At 33.4% G+C, this 20,350-nt stretch overlaps 1 protein-coding gene and 1 long non-coding RNA gene across 5 annotated transcripts in view; one reads left to right on the top strand and one right to left on the bottom strand.

Moving 5' to 3' along the window:
- The window catches only part of LOC118205332 (myocyte-specific enhancer factor 2C-like), a 523,715-nt gene extending 519,871 nt beyond the window's left edge, over positions 1–3,844 (bottom strand). For 2 of the 4 annotated variants that reach the window (XM_085807882.1, XM_085807884.1), the window contains exon 1: positions 3,761–3,844. The gene's annotated coding sequence lies outside the window, so the exon portion shown is untranslated. The remainder of the gene's footprint in view (positions 1–3,760) is intronic. The other 2 variants (XM_085807875.1, XM_085807883.1) reach the window with 1 other exon arrangement.
- Positions 1–15,317, top strand: part of LOC146993136 (uncharacterized) — a 225,829-nt gene extending 210,512 nt beyond the window's left edge. The window contains exon 4 of the long non-coding RNA XR_015038587.1: positions 6,848–15,317. This is a non-coding gene — a long non-coding RNA (uncharacterized LOC146993136). The remainder of the gene's footprint in view (positions 1–6,847) is intronic.
- Positions 15,318–20,350: the final 5,033 nt, after the last annotated feature.

Here is a 20,350-nt window from a genome sequence, read left to right as displayed (position 1 = left end):
GGCGTGCGTGGCGTGCGTGGCGTCCATTGATTCTCTTAATTTTAGTTTTAAAATGCTTCACTATTTGGTGAATTTTTAATGAAATTCAATAAAAACGACGTTCTAGAAGGTTAGTTTATCTAAATATGGCAAAGCGCATGAGAGTTGTCTGCCTAAAGGTAGGGATACTTTGGTGGGGTATTTTCTAAGGTAAACAGGCTCATATTCACGTTAACCAGCCAAGCAGCTAGCCTGTTCGCGCGGTTTCGATCCCCGGATGAAACTGTATTCAACAATTTCAATGACTCGGCCATTGGTGAAGCTGGATTAAAAAATTCTTCATTAATATTATACACCAACAAAGAATGTATTTCTGTTTCTGAAAGCTATCATATGTCAAAGGATGAAAAAAAATCATCTTTGACATAAATGAAACAAAATATATAATCTCCTTTATTCTCTACTTTATTGCAAAAATCGGTGCTATTGGAAGGAAATATAATTGACTTACAAATGAAACGGACTGCCGAAGTGAAAGCGAAAAATGAGTTTTATTTCCTAGAATCAAATATTATTAAATACTATACACAAACATATACATCGGGAGATAAAAGCAAAAGTCAAACAAGTTGCTTAAAACTCTTTAAAATATATTATTCATTTTTATACAAACTCCAGAAAAAATATAAATCACCTAAATAAGTCGTGAAAATGTGTGATGGTAATGTGTAATGTAACAAAGCTTCCAAGAAATAATGATCTAATTTTGAACTTAAATTGTTAAAAAAAAAAAAGTACACATCAGAGAGTTATTAAATGCTGATTAGCTTACAACCTGCTTGTAACATATGTCAAAATAACAGGAAGGATCAAACGCTTAAAACTAGACATGTTTTCATGTCTAGTTTTAAGCTATACAAAAGTCTTAAAACTAGACATGTAATAAGTTAACACAGCGATATTCGTTGAAGCATCAAAAATGCTTAAAATTATGAAGGAAAAATAAGTATTCATGCACATAAAACGTTAAAATTTCCTTGTATGCAGATTTTTTTGTGGAGGGGGGCTACCATAGCAACAATTAGATACTTAATGAACCATTTACTTCTGCTTATTTTACAATTTCCTTACGTGCATTTTTATCTTTTATAATGAAAATGAACAGTAGAACAAGACAAATGCTAGTTGATATCAGAGCTCATTATAAAACTGTTCAGAAATGGAAAATCTCTGCGTGACATAAGAAGTATAGTAAATAAATTCGTCTCATTGTGCAGTATATTGTTAATAAGTTTTAAAAGACTTGAACTTTAGAAAATAAGCACCATTTTCGAAGACCGTCGGTGCTAAGCGTGAAAGACAAATAATTCATTTTGAAGAAAGTTAAAGTAAATTCTTTTACAAGCTTTTCTTCGATTGCGTCAGAACTTCGCGAAACTATCAGAAAAGTGTTTTCCAAAAGAATCAGAAATTTAATTTAAAAAAAAAATGTCTGAAAATCGTGATCGAGTAGTTAGACGAAAACTATTCATAAATAAAGCTAATACACAGAAGAGATGAAAATTAGCAAAAGAATTTATTAACTATTCTGAAGAATTTTGGCATCAAGTAACTTTTTTCCAGTTTAAAGTAAATTTAATGGTCGGTGATCAGATATTCTCAAATTAAGTGTCGAGGAAACCGGGTGAAATCAACGAAGAAGGAAAATATATAAACAATGGTGAAAATGTAATAGTGGGAAAGTATTGGCATGGGAATGTATTGCTGCAAACGTTGTGGAAAACTTGCAGATAATTGTTGGTATTTTTAATAAATATGGTTATCTGAACATTTTAAAAACCAACTGGATTTTTCGGAAATTTTTATTTTCAAGCAAAAATTTGTTTTTTGTTAAAAAAAATACTTTAACATTTTTATTTGTTTTTTTTAAGAAAAAAAATTAAATTTAAAACTCGAACTATGATGCAGTGATTTTGAATAAAACATTTTTCGTTTTTTTAATACTAGCGTAATATTATGTGTATACATAAATTTTCTATTAATGTTTTTCACTATATGAAAAAGGTAGCTTTAAGTTTTATTATATGTCTATCTTAAAAGCATGCTGAAATATTTTCAGTGATAATTTTATTCATATAAATATGAATCATGCAATTTTAAATTGTTTTCAAACTGTGTAGATCTTTTCCTTATTCTTTCCCACCCCTCACCATATGTATGACTAAAATAAACGATAGGGATATATAAATACATATTAAGATAGATAAAAGAATCAAAATAAAATAAAAGAAGCCAGAAATAGTATGCTATCGATAATATAATTTTAAAAAGGTTTCTTCGATGTTATCTGGATGACTGTATCTTGAGGAACTGTACGTATAATTATCGGTTCTTTCTAAGTAAATAAAAAGCATCTAGAAAAATTTTAAAACTCTATGAATGTTTCAGTGTATGCATTAGTAAATAACTAAACATGTTTCATTAGAAAATACTTAAAAATAATACACAGATGAAACCGTTTTGATCCCTAGTGACAAATAACAGAGTTAAGCAACAGTTATTTTTACCGGAACTACCGATATTGCTCAATAATTTTGCACTCTAATGGCAATGAACGAATCATTTAGTGGTATTTATATTCCATGTTTTAAACAGTGAAGAAAATATAAAAGATAAATAGGAAAAGGAAAAAGTAACAAATAAAATTCTGAATCGTGAACAACACATTGCATAACATAACACAAAATGCAATTTTCCAGAATATCGTTCTTTGCTATTTGTCTCTCAGAAAATATAAAATAAAAAATATGGAAATGAATGCTTCATTCAGCAGTTTCAAGCGCTATATTTTAATTTTAAATGTCTCTTAAAAAAATTAGATATTTTAAAAATAATTTGATACATCATGCTAAATAATCATAATATCAGACATTATTTCCCTAAGGGAAAATGCAATAAAAATTACCATTCGTAGAAATACAATCTTCGCATTAAAAATTTCAAATATCGTAAAATTCTGCATTTCTAGCGTTCTCTTTTAAAAATAAAATCGTTCGAAATTAGAAGCATTTTATTCCAATGCAATCATAATGATTAATTTTTTTCATTTTTCATGAACTTTTGCTTATATCATGCTTTAAATTATTTCCGGAATCATTACGTAGAAATTAAATTACAGAGCTATAGCTTCATATCGGTAAATGTAATCTTCGTGATACGAAGTAAACAGTGGGCATCTGGTTTACTTCGCACGAACGATATGCTGTTTCAGCATTTTTGAGGGCAAGGCAAAAAGAGAAAAATAAAATATTCACATAATTAATTTCTGAATCTTTTCAATGGCATACATAGTATATAGTTTTTGTCGGGGTATTCAAATAAATTTCTGCTTTTTCACAACTTTAAATGTATTTTATGAAATATTTTATAAATTTTATATATACACGAACAAAATATATGTTTTATTAAAACGAATACAGTTTGCTGTTTTAATTGAGGAAATAATAAACACCCAGCTTATAGAAGAGCAAATTAAATATGGAGCCAAAAAATTTTAATATGGAGCCAAAAACCGAAAGAGAAATGCTCCAAAATATTCGCTACCAGCACATGTTTTCCCGGCTTTCTCCGCAGACGATAATTCCTCATCCGAAAGCAGACGACAAAATGCAACCTGATTCTGAAAAAGCGCAAAACAGACCTTCGCCTATTATCCGCCATCAGTTCGATAAATGAAATCTATTTTTGTTTAGATGGTTTATATATAGAGAGTTGAACTTACCTTTCAGTGACGAGATGAGCTATTTTTGGTCAGGCGTATGCAAACACAGAAGTCGAAATATAAGAAAATAGGGCCGGCACATGGCTGTGAATAAGAGCGGCGAGTTTTTCCGCGCGCGCAGGAATACAGAAAAGAGTGCGGTAGTTAAAATTGCTTTTAATTTGTTTTAAGACTTTCTACAGAGAAAGAAACTTCAAAATTTATCAAGTAATAGTCTTGAAACTGAAAATAAGCATTAAAATAGTTTATACTATCTATTATTTATTCGAAGTTATTGAGAAGACTTTCAGATTGACGTCAACAGCTGATCCTCCTCTACAGTAGCAAGGCATGTTGATATGAAAAAGGTGCTACACTTGGCGAGTTATCGTTATTTATTATGCTTTTTCTAGAATTGAACTTTTCGTTCGCAATAATTTTCAAAGTTTTTATACTAAATTTAACAGTTTTATGTCAAGAGGATAGAATGAAAGTATATTAAATAGATACTCGTAATACTTCATGGGTAGAAGCATGTGTGTGTACATATATATAATGAATAGGGAGAGGTATAGTTTAGGGGGAGGGATTACTCTTCAGCATCCTATCAGCTTGTTTAGGGATGCATCTAAAATAAAAGAAATGTAAGAAAAAAAATTACTTTCTTAAAAGTACATTAAGACGAAATCCACCGAATTACTTAGTGTGTTTTACTAAATCAGCCTATCATATTTCTTCGAATTCACGGCGCATCTTTTTTTTTTTTTTTTTTTTTTTTCACCGTATAAACGTGGCTAGAAACGTAAGTGAGAGTTAGAATCGTAGATTTTTCCATTTTGCTAATTATTAAAGAAATTAATTTTTATAAATTCCTAATTTAAATACGTATATAGTTGTTGTTATTAAATCAAAGTTGACTATTAAAAAATATTTGCTGAATATATTTTAATTTACCTTGAATTAATCGAATGACCTTCCTCCTCATTTGCTGACATTGAAATTAAAAAATGCATCTTAGGCTCGATTACATCTTTAAATATAAAAATGCGGTAATTGGGCTAAGTTCGAAGTAAATTTTACGTGATATATAACTAATTGCACATTGTAGATGTTTTGCAGTCGAAATCAAATAATGTGATGTGTCAAATGGCAACATAAAATAGTAAGTGACACTCTTATATAGCTATACTTAATGGAAAACTCACGGAAAATATTTACTGTAATACTTTACCTATGACTTCTAAATAAATTTGAACTCACGACGACTGATCGGTGATGTCCCTGAACACTGGTAGTTCTACTGGAGCTTAAAATCCGGCGAACATGCTGGCAGTAGAGGTTTATGCGGCTTTCCACGGGTATAACATAGATAAGAGCCAGCTTACTTTAGAAAGTTGCCTACGAAGGCATCCCTCCTCTTAGGCAGATAGCCCACGTATATTTTGCCATAATTAAATAACCAATCTAAATATGTTTATACTTCAAGATATCTGTTAATAATTGTTTCTTAGTGATAGGAACAACAAATTTTGTAATAAATGTCTTATTTTTTTATAATAAGCATTACTTATAAATATTTATAAGAAACGCAAACGCATTTAGGAGACATTTTTGTGATGCAGAACTCTAGTTATCCTGTCTCTGGATATCCCGCAGTTTCTATGGCCCTCATCGTTTGCTTTTTCTAAGTAAAATTAAACTTGTTGTTTATTTATGAGCATCAGTTTTAAAACTTTCAGCAGTATAAATTGATGATATAGTGCAATTAAAGGGTTAGGTGACTTGACAGCTTCCATGATGAAACAGAGCAATTTTGTTTTGATGAAAATCAGAAATTTATTTCGGCTTATACTGTTTCAGGTTATTCCATACCAATTTAGTAACATAATTTGTATTATAAAACTTCTTACCTTATCATTACAAAAAATAATTTCGTATTTTAATTTTGAGTCATACATTTAAATGGGTTATTTTTACACACACAGACACATTAAAAAAAAAAGAGAGAGAGAGAGAGGGAAAGGAGAAAATAGATGAATAAATATTAAAAATAAAATAAATAAATATATTAAAGCAAAATGTAACCTCTTTTAACGATTCTTCACTAAAAAGAAAAATTAATAAGTTATATTTTCAGCTATCGGACCTGTGTAAATAAAAATTTGTTTTACTGCTTTGCTTTCTGCTTTGTTTTTTTAGTTGAAAAAGGCTGAATGTGCAGATAACGAATAGTTCCATTCCTTAATTTTATCGAAAAAAATTATTTTGTGTTTTATTTGCACAAATATTTCTTTTTAACGGAATAACCTTTTCTGGAATACAATAAAGCTTGTAATAGCCTTGTTCTCTCATTCTTCAAAAAGCCAACCATTGTTCCCCTGCTAAAGAAAAATAATCTTCCAGGATAGTCCTACAGTTACAAACCTATCTCATTAAAAATTTTAGCCCTGGATTTTTTTAGACGCGTGAAAAAGCAGACTACAAAGTATTATTTATAGGTGTTAGAAGAGACTGCTTTAGAACCACCACTACAGAATTTAGAATCTCTACTACAGGTGTTAAAATCTCTACTACGGATAAAATACTCCTCTAAACATATGAAGGCAGAAAACGCTACCACTAGAGCCCAAAGGAATGCACGTTTATGAATTGTTGGCCGGAATAAAATTAATGGAAATAATGGCGATTAACAAACTTAAATGTTATCTATAATCTCATGGCTTAATTCATCCTGCCCAGGCAGGTTTAATGTAGCTTCGATCAACCTTGTAGCATATTGCAGTTATAAGTCAGACTAAAAGGATAATTTTGTTAAGGATCATATTACAGCTTCAGTTTTTGTTGATTTTAAAACAGCAAAGACCTGGAAGTATTTTAAAATGAATCAGCAGCTTTAATGGCCAACAATTCATAAACGTGCATTATGGAAATGCACATTTATGAATGGAAATTATGGAAATGGTTACAAACAACTTCATTCCGGAATTCCCCAGGGTACAATGACCAGCTTTTGTCTTTTTAATATAACGGGGGGCGCAGAAATCGCACATGGGCTGCAATGCCTCATAATATATTTGTAACTTGTTTACTTATTTTTTTCTTTTTCAGGACTGTGAAGCATATTTGGGAGATACGCCATGGAGAGACTGATTCCTAAACATCGCACGACACTGATCGAACTTTATTTTGAAAAACAGACATTCATCATCCTCACTCAAAGAGCATACTGTCGACACTTCAGAGTGCACAAATATCCTCATCAGACTACAATTCTCTGTCTGGTAGCATGCTTTCGGCAACATTATTCAATGTGAGATCGTCCAAGAACCGGTAAACGATGATCGGTTCGTGAATTCCCGTAAACGTTCAACAAGTGAGGGGCAGCATTAAAAAAAACGCTTTTCTGACTTTCTCTCTGCGTCATTAGGCTCTCTTCCTTGAGATTTTATGCAATAATACACCCTGAGTCTCAACTCCAAAAGTTTAAATATTTTTGAATTGTCTTAGATAAAAATTGTCATGAAATTCCTAAATGAAAAACTTGAAGTTAAGGGTAAATAATCGTTTAAACCTAATTAAACAGTTGGTAAGTTTCCGTTGGGGATGTGTGACTTCCATCTTACTTTCAACTTACAAATTGCTTACAGAATCTCTTATGAATATTTTTGTTCTCCATTAATAGCTACCTTTGAGAATTTGAAGAACAAGCTGGCACGTTTGCAAAATCAGGCCCTTTACCTTGCTACTAATGTTGTAAAAACAAACCCAATAGACTCTCAGCTACATTATACTGGACAACTGGTTTACAAGATACAAATTTCGAAATTTTAATAAAATTCTCAGTCTTGCTCAGATGCCTACGAACCTGATAATAAACTGCAAACAATGATAGCTTAAAACTTAGCAGAACAGAGAAACAGCCGAACATCTGGACTTTACGAACAAGTGTTATAATCTTGGTATACATTATTGAATTGCACTAAATATATGAACGCCACACGTAGGCTATCCACGTAAAATGTCCCCCCCCACCGAGGGTCAATGCAAGTAAAACCTGTGAAGCTATTGGCTAGGATCTGTACTTAGGCAGTCTTGACCACTGGGGTATATAGGAAAAACATATGTGCTATTCTAAGTAATACTGGAGTTATGCATTGGAGTTGTTACATTTAAACATAAGAGAAAAATAACATAAAATTACATACAAAGTTACATAACTAACACAAACTGTTTAGCATATTCATTAAAATACGAATAAAGTGAAAATAGTAAAGCTGATATTTTAGAGAATTGAATATTTTGCATTTTTATGTAAGTAGATAAACATATGGGATTTGATTTAGCTAATATAATGGGAGTCTAATTCTTGTTATGTAAGGATATTTGTTACAGGTAAAACTGCACTGAGCTAAGATCTTTTAGTCCAAAGTTCATGGTCTCAGCTCATGCCTCTTGCATGTGGGGCCGCTACATGGTTGATGTTTCTGACTGCCCAGGGGAAACAACGCAGTCGATCGACTCGGAGAGTTTGGTAGGCCTTGAAAATTGCTTGAAGTGGCTATTGGGCGCCCTGGTGCCTCGATATTGTACTGCGCATATCCTTCCTTGCTGTCCTTCCCCTGGGGGCGCCTGGATTCCGAATTCGTTCCGACACTCTGTTTGGTGGCAGGGTTTGTCTTACTTGTGATCTTTATTGTACTTTGTTTTGCCATCTGATATTCGTACCCCATTAAGATGGATTCTTCGTTTTATGCTCATAGGGACAAAGATGTGGAATGCGAGTTACTGTGCGTACCTGTCAACATGGCTCTGTTATGGCTCGTTGAGTAGACCAATTGGTTAGCGGCCCCTTAGATCAATTTTGGAGAGGAGTATTAATCGTGCGAGGGGACAATCTGGGTCTGAGTTCCTTCTCTGGTTGGCTATATGTGTAAAATGAAGAATGCCATCTTGAAGGACCTCAAAAAAAGTTGTCTCGTATTTATATTATACGTGGAGTAAATAATCAAAGCCTCATTTAGCCAGCATGCTGAGCTTCCAGAAACAGAACACGGACGAACCACGTTTTCACTGCACCTGATGGATTACATTGCAGATTATTAAACTGGGTATATTTCGTGAACATAGCGTCCTGATCATGGATTCATTATCTGAGCAACATGTCATCTTTTGATTGAAGGGGCAACAAAATCTAGAAGTCTAAAGGCAATCGTAATAAGGTCCTATTGCAAGTCTAGAAATGGCCTATCATTGCTAGGTGTACCAACGCCCAGACATTAAAAGACAATGACATTTATGTGCCATTGCCGACCTGAGTCAGATCAGAGAGTTCAGGGGCTAAAAGGTACAGAAGGAGAAAAGATGCCCAGATCGTATTTATTTCCTGATCCCGCTATATTTCTCTGAGTTCTAGCGTTTTGTGTACTGGTTGTTTTTGTGTTTTAGCATTTTGCCATTTTAGTCTCTCATGTTAAAATTATAAAGTACGACGCATTCTGCAGACTCAAGGTTACAGATGTCTACGATTTTCTTGTTAGCTATTGTTGACCGAGATTTATTGAAACGTGCATTTCATCTAATTCACGAGAAATAGACGGCATCTGCAGAACGATGCAGAATTATTTGGTCAGACAAATATTTGCTTCATACTGCTCAGTGATGATGCAAGTAATGGGAATGGCGGTGATCATAAAAGACCACGAACCTGTCCAACCAAGATGATTTCATTCAAAACAATTTCAGCCCTCAATGATGATTCATGGAGTTTTTCTCAAGAAACACATTAAGTATCCAAGAGTGGTGGAGAAGATTCCTAAACTCTATGTGTTGTTATATTGTGCTGGCCTTCACTTTCTCTGAATTACCAAGTCGTGCAATTTATCGAAAATTTGCTAATTTTGACAAATCTGTGCTACTAAAATTTATATCTGTGAGATTTTGCAAATTTTTTACTACTTCATCATTGCCTTTGCTAATTTTTGCTATCATAATAGTTTTTATTATATCGTAAAATGTGTGCATACTAAAATAAAGTATATGTGAAAAGTTTTTTTTTTTTTTTTTTTTTTTTTACCAATGGCGGGCCTACAGCCAACTTCGGCTTAGCCAAGCCACTACTAAGGCCAGAAGTGGTGGTCACTTTATTATGGAGGCACCTAATAAGAGGGTCACCTTTGCCTCCTACGGAGGGACGGGCACTTACAACCATGCCTTCTCCGGAATTTGAACCCCGGCCCTTTGGTATCGCAGTTGGCTTCCCTAACCACTATACCGTCTGGGCGGCATATGTGAAACGTAATTTATAATAAAAGTCAGAATTCATTTTGGCTTAAAAAGCAATCGGCAACTGGCAATCCTGCGATCATAGAGCAATAGCGCATTTACATTTCAGTTTTCAACACTGGTATTTTCACGTGTTTCATTTATTACTTTAATATTTTGGTGACCTGTGAATAGGCTTGCAAAATTTAAGTCAGATTATACCTGCGTTAACTACAATATGAATTATTAGAAAGAGGAAAAAATTTACACCTACCTTTCAAAATGCTTGGCTTTAAATACCTATGTCTGAAAACTAGCTGCGAAGAATGGAAAAAGCAAGACAAAAGCTTATGGAAAGCTACATAAATATGAACTGAGGTCACATAAAGCAGCACTTTGTAAAGCATAAACAAAATTCTCAATAAATCCTGTTCCAGAATAGCATAAAAAATGCGTTTGAAAAATTTAACAAAATCAATTCGAATTGAAATTTTCTGTGTTTTGGTTTTTGATATGCATCCGTATGACCCATCGACTACTTGAGCAAAATTTTTGTGAAAAATTTGCTATTACATTCATCAACTGCGATTTTATGTCTACGCATATCAGTTATAAAGAAAAGTTATTTCATTTGCATTGCTCAAAGAGTAATTAATTTAAATTAAAATGTCATCATTTTATCTGATAGTGGATGAGTCTACAGATAGTTCATGTCGGAAACATCTATGCTTATACGCATGTCATTGTAATAAAAAATAAAATATTGACACAGTTTCTAAGACTCATTGAAGCTGTAGACTTAAAATTAAAGTAAAACCAGATTTCTGATTTTCAACATAAGAAAATTTAACAATGAATGAACGCAATATTTATTAGAATAGAAATGTGATGAAATTAAATAAATTCAACAATCACGACAGAAAAATAAATTCATGAACAGTTAAAGTAGATCAAGAAACAATGAGCAAAGAAAATTAACCCCAAAACAACAGAAATTTTCAATAGCGTTGACAATCTATGTGTGGAAGTAACTCATAATAGACATAAACAATATAACTGAAAAATAACCACCTAAATAACCTTAAAATTAATTAAAAGAAGAAATGGATATTTAAACAATGGACAACTCATAATGAAGTTTTAATATTCTTCTCAATAATGAGCAGAATGAAACAACCAAGAGTGGAGTTATAGTCGTAACTAACGGAACTCACAGATTGATTTTCTGAGGACGTCAAAGGTCATGTGAGCTCATGTCACAAGAGAATAATGTGATTTTTGACGTCAAAAACTACTTTTTGCAGCTTTCCGATTCTTCTCCAGCTACTATAGATCAAGCATTTCTGGCAACACTGCATATTCCCTTGATGTTAAGCCCTACTGAACTTCTACGGGATGCTGAGAGTAAGTAGCAGATCCAGGATCCAGGTCTAAGGCTGGACTAAGATCAGGTACTCAGTTCATCTGGCAATCCTCGCACATCCTCGTTCACAAGAACAAATTGTTATTCGCACTAAAACTGATGCTACGTTAGAGAAATACCTGTAATGTTTCGGTTCTCATTTCACTAAACTCTCAGTGAACTAACTGCTGTCAATGTTAAATCTGTATTTGTTCCTTTCCTCGCTCACCTTTCAAGATACTGAGCCATATTTTACGCTTTTATTAAAAAAATTTGCGATCAATATGTAATCTTTCAAAAATCTTTCTGCTAATATGATACTTGGTCTCGAAATAGATTACAAAAATCTATGGTTATAGTTTGTGATATTTTCATACAAAACATATTTCGTATTTCCTCTCCATCGTACAAATTTACATTCCAAGGATTTTAAATCAAAATTCTTTACATTCTCTGTTCTTCACAGTAACTGGATTTCTTTCACTTAAAATTTTTCAGCAAAGAGAGAAACTGGAATTGTCATAAAGAAATTTTTTATGGATTCCAAAACATCTTTGAGCTAAGCTGCATTAAAATCCTATCTAATTTGTTATATTCATGCTAAGAAGTTCACATTCTAGTTACAACATTAGCATATTTCATGCGCAAATAAAAGAATCTTATATTATGTCCAAACAGCAATACAACAGTATTTATTCAAATACTGAATGGTCATTAGAAATGTATAAATGTGCAATCTTATCAGGTTCCATAATAAAATATCGTTATGCAGCCTTACCTTAAATATTAATATATTTTGTTATCCAGACTCAAATAGAACTTAGTTTCCTTCGCGAAGGAAACTTTTCTATTGCAATTTTTCAAATCCCCTTGTTTACAGAAGATGTACAATAACACCATTGGGTAATGGATGTATGTCCCAATATCCATTTTTAATTAACTTTGCTTTCGGAGAGAATTAAGAAGCTAATCCTGTTAGTAATTAGAACTACTGTCATTTACAGACAGAACGGCACTTCATTGTGCTACCAAATTATAAAATCAGTTCCTCTAGCTTAACCTTGCCCCTCATGTGTATGCATGCATTTAGATAGTTTTAACAACTGTGACACTTTTAGAACGTATCTGTGAAGTCATTAAAAAAAAAAAGAAATTTTGAATAGCATTTTTATTTGCATTAATATACTTAGATATAAGAAGTTAGTGAAAGAAAGAAATGCACATTTAAAATATCGCAAGATGACAAAAATTCAAATTCAGAATGTATACTTCATTTAATTGCGAAATTTATTTTAATTACTTAAAAAAACCTTACAGTTTTTTTAAGTTTTGCCTTTCGATAATCGGGTGGGGAAGAATTACTCTGTATGCTCTATTTCTGGAAGGACAGGTTAAAAAACGAACTTACTAAATTAAAAAGCACTTACTATTAATTGTACTAATATTACTGTAGTCTATATTTCAAAGATTATTTTAGTTACGCGATGTATTTTACTATCTATCTATATCTCGTTCTTTGCTACCATAAATTAAAAGTTTCAAAATTTATGCTAGAAAAGCTAGCTCAAAATTACGCGCGCGAGAAAAATGCGTAAGCAAATGCTGATAAGAAATCATTAAGAAAAATTAAAACAGCAATCGATGTTACGCTGTAATTGGAAGCAAATTTAGTACAGAATTTGATGCCAAGCAAATTCCATCAGAAATTACGAATACTAAATAAATTCAGAGTTTTGAAATTTCATTCATTTTTAAAGTAGCCTATTTTTAGACACCTTTTCTGGATGTGTGATAGCAGCCTAATAAGTGCAAGATCTGGCAACGAACATACTACAGCGTGTTTCAAAAAGAATATACGCATTTCGAATGCATATATTTGTTAAACTGTATGACATACTAATATGAAACTTTACATACATATGTACAAACCTCTCAAGTTCAGATTACAGATGTTCAATATATTCTCCATCAGAGACACGAACAATATCACATCAATACTCAAATTCTTCCCATACTCGGACAAGCATGTCCGTCGTCACTGATGTTATGACAGTACGGATCCGGTTCTTCAAATCTCCCAGGTTCTGTGGGAGTGGTGGTACATAAATGTTGTCTTTAATGAAACCCCACAGGAAGAAGTCACAGGGTGTCAAATCCGGTGACCGTGGACGCCAGCTGAGACATGCTAAGTCGCCAGCTCCTTGACGACCAATCCAACGGCTCGGTAGAGTTCGGTAGAGACTGGCACGACAAGTTGATTTTGAAGGAGTACGTTGGAAAGCAGTTTGAATTCGTGCAATATTTTCGTCGGGAACATGAGGGCTGCCAGGACTCTTACCTTTATATACACATCCTGTATTTACAAACTGTCAATACCATCTGCTAATTTTTCACTCATTCAGAGGATCACTTTGGTACCTCAACTTGAAACGTCTTTGCACTGTAATCACGGAATTGCACTTCGCAAACTCAAGAACACAAAATGATTTCTGCCGCAGAGTAGCCGTTTTAAACATGTGACGGTTACTACGCAAAACAGAAGACAACTGACACCTAGCGGCTATTAATACAAACTAGACTATGTATTCGTTTCGCCAATAGCCGAGGCAAAGTGCAGTGGCTGATAGTTTGGACAAAATAACACTTTGTAATACGTATATTCTTTTTGAAACAATCTGAAATAGATAAGAGGTTCTAAATCGGGAAAGGGGTTTCAAAATTTCAGGACAGAGAATTTGGTTAGCCTGTTTAGTATTTAGATTTAGTTTATAAATACAAAAACTAGTTTTATTCAAGTTTTTTCACTTTACAACATTTTCTGTACTTTTTCTTGTTTAATATGTAAAACACACAAAAGTTTAAATTTAAATAAATGTGTACGTAAGTTTTGAGTTTTGAAAATGAGGAGTGATAGTCTAGAGATGATGAAAGGGGTACAAAGAGCAACCATTGATTTAGAAGAAAAATGCATGAAAAGGGGAAATACTTAAGACAGAAGCTGTCCCTCTCATCACAATTATAAATATGAAGAAATTCATTAAAAAAAAGTGATGAAATTGTTGCTCCCTTTGGTATAAGTTACAATTTGGCAACTACACAAGAATAAGAGCACTAAGAACTGAGAAGATTTTGCAGATTTATATACTGAGATGATATAAATGAAAAAATAATAATAATGAATACCGTATTTCGGATAACAATAAGACTTTATGATTTTGTCAACAAACAAAACTGGAAATAATGAGGACTAATGTTATGGAGCCGTTGCATCCCAAAAATATTATGCATGTTATGCAAAATCTTCTAAGCCTAATGTTCGCAGATTTCTATGGGAAAAATTATTGGCAGCTGTTAAAAAAAATTTGCACCTGAAACTCAACGTCACAACAACATTAGCTGATACTGGATCACAGGTGATAGAGCTTAAATCAATAGAACAGATATTGTTTGTTTCTTTGCTGAAAATAACATTCGGTGAAAACATAATTGAATTAGATGTCGAGAATTTCCTAATAATGATATCGAATTATCTTTTATGTAGCCAAAACCGTTTTCCTAATAATTGTATTCCGAGGAGCTATAATTACATAGAGGTTACAATAGTGCCCTAAATTTGATCAGCAATTACTTATGCGATTAAAGCTACAGATTTTGATGCATAAAAGAATCTAATTATTGCTTTTCAAATTCGATTACATACGATCTAAGCTGTAGAAGACAAATATTTTGAAAATCTTATAAAGCTTCATTTATTTCTTAACTGTCTAAAATTAACTTGATTTAATAATTTTTGTGATTTTTATTATAATATTAAATCATGTTATTTGCGCCAAACTGTAGACAAATGTAAGTAAATAAAACTTATCTTTATTTATTAAAAATGTGTCTGATATCATTATCATTCAACATTAACACGAAGAGGTTGGAAAGATTCAGGATACAATTGTTGATTTAGAGAAAACTCCCAGAATATTCACAATGATATTTGATGAAACATACCAGGCTTTTAAAATATATCTTATCGTCCACTTGAAACAGTAAAATAAATATACTATTTTCATCACATACTCAGATCATAATAAGCTAGTGTATTAGTAAAATTAAATTACTTTTTAGAATAACACGCTGGTCATCTAAGGTCCAGCACAATGAAAGAAATATAAAATAGGTTTGAAATTTGTACCATGGGTAGATCTTGACAGGTCATGCAAATGCTTCATTGAAATGTATATGCAAACCCCCTTTTGCGCCAGTAACGCTACGTAGAAGTACCAAAGGAATGAGAGAACGGTAGATTTTTTAAGTACTGGAATTGTGTGTTTTCCCCCTGTTCGTTAGCGAACAAAGCTTCAGTGTGCCTACTGGAAAAAGTTAGTCATTCAAACAAGTTTCTGAGTTTGACAGTTCTGAGTTTATAGAGAGTTCAGGCAATCCCTGCAAAAACAAAACAAAACAAAACAAAACAAAACAAAACAAAAAAGGTTCTAGGGTTGGACAAAATCAAGTCACAGTGATGCAAATTTGGAACCCTCTTGTCACACCACTCTTGCCTCTGTCTCCTCAAGAGAGCTCAAGGTAGGCCGCTCTTGCACCAGCCTCGTCACATTCTTTCAGCAGTCTGTCAAACCAATGCACAAGAGAACAAACACCTTGCGCGCTTGCCAATGATGGTTCGAACCATAATATTAAGAATCGCAGGGCAAAAATTAGGATGTCAGCACGTACCGTGTTCGTAAAAGAGAAGAATCTTTGGGAGGCGTCCATTGCTGACATTATTGGAGCCTCTGACCGACAGGCATTTGCCGTTGCAATGGTGCGTTGACCAGAGGACGTGGACAAAAGAATGGCACAAGACCGTCCTGTCAGATAAATCTCGATTTTGCCTGCAATACAACGATGGTTGCATCCAGTTTTGGCGACACTGCGATGACCGATATCGTGACATTTGCATTATGCATCACCATATCAGGTCCTCACCTAGAATTATGGTTTGAAATACCTCTGGATTTTATTCCAGCATCCATTCAATAAGTACTGCCAGCACATTTGACAGCCAACGCTATATCTCTGAAAAGTTTTAAAGCTAATTGCCCTCCTTTGATTAAAAGCGGCCAAGTTTTAACAAAGCAATGCTCAACCCTAAATGGCACGCAACATTTAGCAATTCTTCATTTCTCACCAGGTCGCACTTATGCCTCGGCCTACCAGTTCTTCCGATAAGTAGCATATCGAACTCATTTGGTCAATGACTGGCAAAAGAATGGTCCAGAATACTCTACCTGTGGCTATGCGAGATAAACTTCGGCAACATATGGTTACAACATAGGAACAACATACATCAAGCACACAGTCAAACTCTGTTTCTTTCAGTATCAGGCTATGTCACAACAATTATTGCCAGCCATGGCAGCAGATCAAAATTCTGATTTCTATATGTTCCACAACTCGAAGAGAATTTTAATTTTTCTCACCGTAGTGCCTCATACTCGATATTTAGTAAATAGGACTTATTTGCACCAAACGTGATGAAACGTTCGTGATGAAATTCAGTTGGGATAGCTATAAGAAGAAATTGATGTAATGAATTAAGTTTTGATAAATTCGAAGGAAGCTGCAAAAGCCAGTTTGAGAAAGAAAGAGAAATGCTTCTTGAATTTCACAATGTCTAGTGCATACATCATTTCTAAGGGGGAAAATATTCAGTGGAATTTCATGCTTTAAAGAAAAGAAGTAATAAGAAAAAACTGATTTTTTTTTAATAAATGGCGAAACGATTGCTTCGCTTTCACTAATTTTATTTTGTTTTATTTGAGAGATAAATAATTTTCCAGCGCAGAAAATATTTGTCAATGAAGGAGAAATAACTGTGTCAGAGTCTTCTGAAATTCATAAAATATTTTTCTATATTTAACGCCATGTTAAATTTTTCTTGGCTTATTAAAATATTTTAAAAATAAAATATGTTCTAATAAACTATCGGCAATGTATATAGTTAAAATTCAAACCATGCATTTAATCATTCTATAACGTAATGGTTTTGTACAAATCGAAGGACTAGAAATTTTACAATCAAGGTTCATAATGTATTATAAACTTGTGTTGTTAATTATACTAATGGTGTAAATGCTTAAAGAAATGCCTGCACTTTTACCAATAAATTGGATATTAATAACCTTGTTGCTATGAAAAGTATTATTTTTAAGTTAATTGTTCTCTTGTGGCTTAGTTTGCTACATTGATAAGGAACGTACTTTCATGATTTGAAAGATAAATTAAAGTTTTACATTACAAGGTTAACAGCAACACTACCGAAGGTTCTGATGGGTCGGAAAGATCAAAGTTAACTTTTTACTGTCACAAATTGTCGTCCATTCCTTTCCTTCTTTTCCTCTTAGTATTGAGCCAAACTTCTTATGGTTGTACCCCAGAAAGCTAGCTCTACTTCAGTCGGATCCCATCTATAAGTTTCAGGAAGTCCCAATGAAACTGATTCCGTGCGTCCAGATGCGTCTAAAGTGAGCCCGAGATAAAAATGTTTAATATGCGTATTAAAACTCGCGAAAACTGTCTGGAAAAACAAAAATAAAGATAAAGATGTTCTCTAAAACCTTAATTATTGCCTTTCTTTAAACTAATTTAAGCCTTTACAAATACGGCTTAAAACGTTTTGTAATTAGACGCTCTATTACAATCTTGAACAGTTTAACACCTTAGAAAACTCAATATCTTCTCCAGTCTCCATTTTTCTGGAATACTTTTGAACATTGTTAATAACTCTAATCAGAATATTTTGAATCCTTTATGCCATGAAGAGGTAGAAATATCTATAACTTAGTCTTTTTACTTTTATCATTGTTACATTGGTTTACGCTTTAATATCACTAAACATTGACGCGAAATGGCAAACCTGAAATGAAAATAGATGTACCTAATCTTGGGCGGAGAACTTTAGACTCCAAGCAATTACGATAAATTGTATATCACTGAAACTAACTGATATGTGGTCGATAACTGATATATGGTCTTTTAATTTCTCGAGGCAAATTTAGTTAATCGATCCTCAAGTTACTCTGCCATAGCATTAACCGAACCCAGCAGAACAGCGAATTGTCTGTTCTATTTGCGCCGATTCTATTAGTGGATTATCTATTCTATACCTGTACAACCAGTGGTTGAATTCTGGTGTCTCGCCCATCTGTACCTGTGTCTGTGACCAGTCTTGTGAGAAAAGGCAATTATTTATGTAAACTCCAAGAATGCCAGTCCTCAGATGTGAAGTCAGTCTGGTGGCAGAAGATTTTTAATTTACTATTGAAATTAAAATAAATGCATTGCAGCAAACTGAAATGTTTTAAACCATTACACGTACTTCCTAAGAAACGTTGTTATTATCTCTATAATATAAAGCCATTTTTAATATCTAGGAGATAATTTTAATTAGAACTTCAGATTTATATTATTTTTCTTTTAAGAATTTGAGTCTTCCATTACACATTAATATATACTGATGAAGAAATATCGTGTAATAGTTATGATGTATCATGGGACAACGCTGTTGGAACGAGACGGCTCCTGACCTAATGCAACCTCGAGGGTGCCAAACAGGATTAATACCGCCCCGCCCTTGGATCAATCTCCATGTTGCGACCCCACAGAGCAAGGGTAGACAAGGGCAGTACGGTCCCTGCTGAGCCTTACTCTGTCCTGAGAGCCTCCAGGCCTTCTGTGAAGTTTGTTATTATGCCCCCGTGGTTGAGAGTGCCTAGGTACAGGTCCTAACCAGTACTTCCCAGGCGTTCGCCTGAGTCAGTCCCCCGGGAGGGGATGTATCATGGGACAAAAACCTCGAATTCGTGAGTCGATCTCGGAATAAATATCTAATTAATTTACTATTATTAGCCATTTCACGAAAAACATAGCGATGGCGGAATTATATTATTATTGCTGTGCGGATGATATTTGTTACAAACTAAGCAATAGCACAGATAACCAGCATGTAAATAAATATAGATTATAATGCATATTTTTAAATGAAATTCGCATTTATAAAATAATCAGATTCTCGAAACGTCTACGGCACCTGTTACGTGGCATTACTATGTAAGGATTCGCTTAGTTGTACTAACCAGCAGTTTCATGTTAAATTGCTTTGCTGCCTTTCTTGCTTCCCATTTTCTTGCCAGAATGCAGATTTTTAGTTCGCGTGTATTCAAATGAGGTAATTGGATTAAAGATCATATTAGGGCTTGATTTTAGATCCACGCATCCAGTTTAAAAAATCAAGCAATTAAGATAAGCTTTCAAATTAAAACAAGATTAATTCGGGGACATCTATCAGTAAAAGTATACAAAGACCGAGGTTTTTTACGCAGGCCTTGAAGAGAAGAAAATTCAGAAAGAAAAGTCTTTTCCGCGGCCGGATAAGCGAAATTCCACCTTCATAACAAAAAAAATTCCACCTTCACAAGATAAAAATTACAGATGTATCATTCATTAAAATTTTGGGGATCAAATATTTCTAATCAAAGCAGAGCAAGATAAATATTTGTTTGTGGGTATCTGAAAAAAAAATCGATTTTATAAGTGAGTTTTCTAATCCTGGTTCTCTCTAGATAAACTGAAGACAGTTAAAACTTGAGTCCTAAATAAGGGAAGAAAAGGGTACCATTCGGTTTCGTTCTATGAGTGATGTTGTCCACAAAATTTAGAACTGTAAAAAAAATTCCCTGTTCCGTAGCATACAAGCCAACCCCACTAATTCTCTTATATATGGTTTATCTCGATACATTTCTATTAACGGCTATGATGAACTGTGAAAATAGTTCCCCGATAGGATACATCATATGCATCATTGTTAGTAAAGTGTTGCAATCCTCGACGTTTGGCCGGATATTGTTAGCTTATCAGAATTGCTTTCCAGGTATGACACCATTATATTTTGTTATTTT

The sequence above is a fragment of the Stegodyphus dumicola genome, chromosome X1 (assembly GCF_044657685.1).
Source record: "Stegodyphus dumicola isolate Sdum_Otavi_A_Nest chromosome X1, ASM4465768v1".
Classification (NCBI taxonomy): domain Eukaryota; kingdom Metazoa; phylum Arthropoda; class Arachnida; order Araneae; family Eresidae; genus Stegodyphus; species Stegodyphus dumicola.
This window is presented reverse-complemented; position numbering and strand designations above follow the sequence as displayed.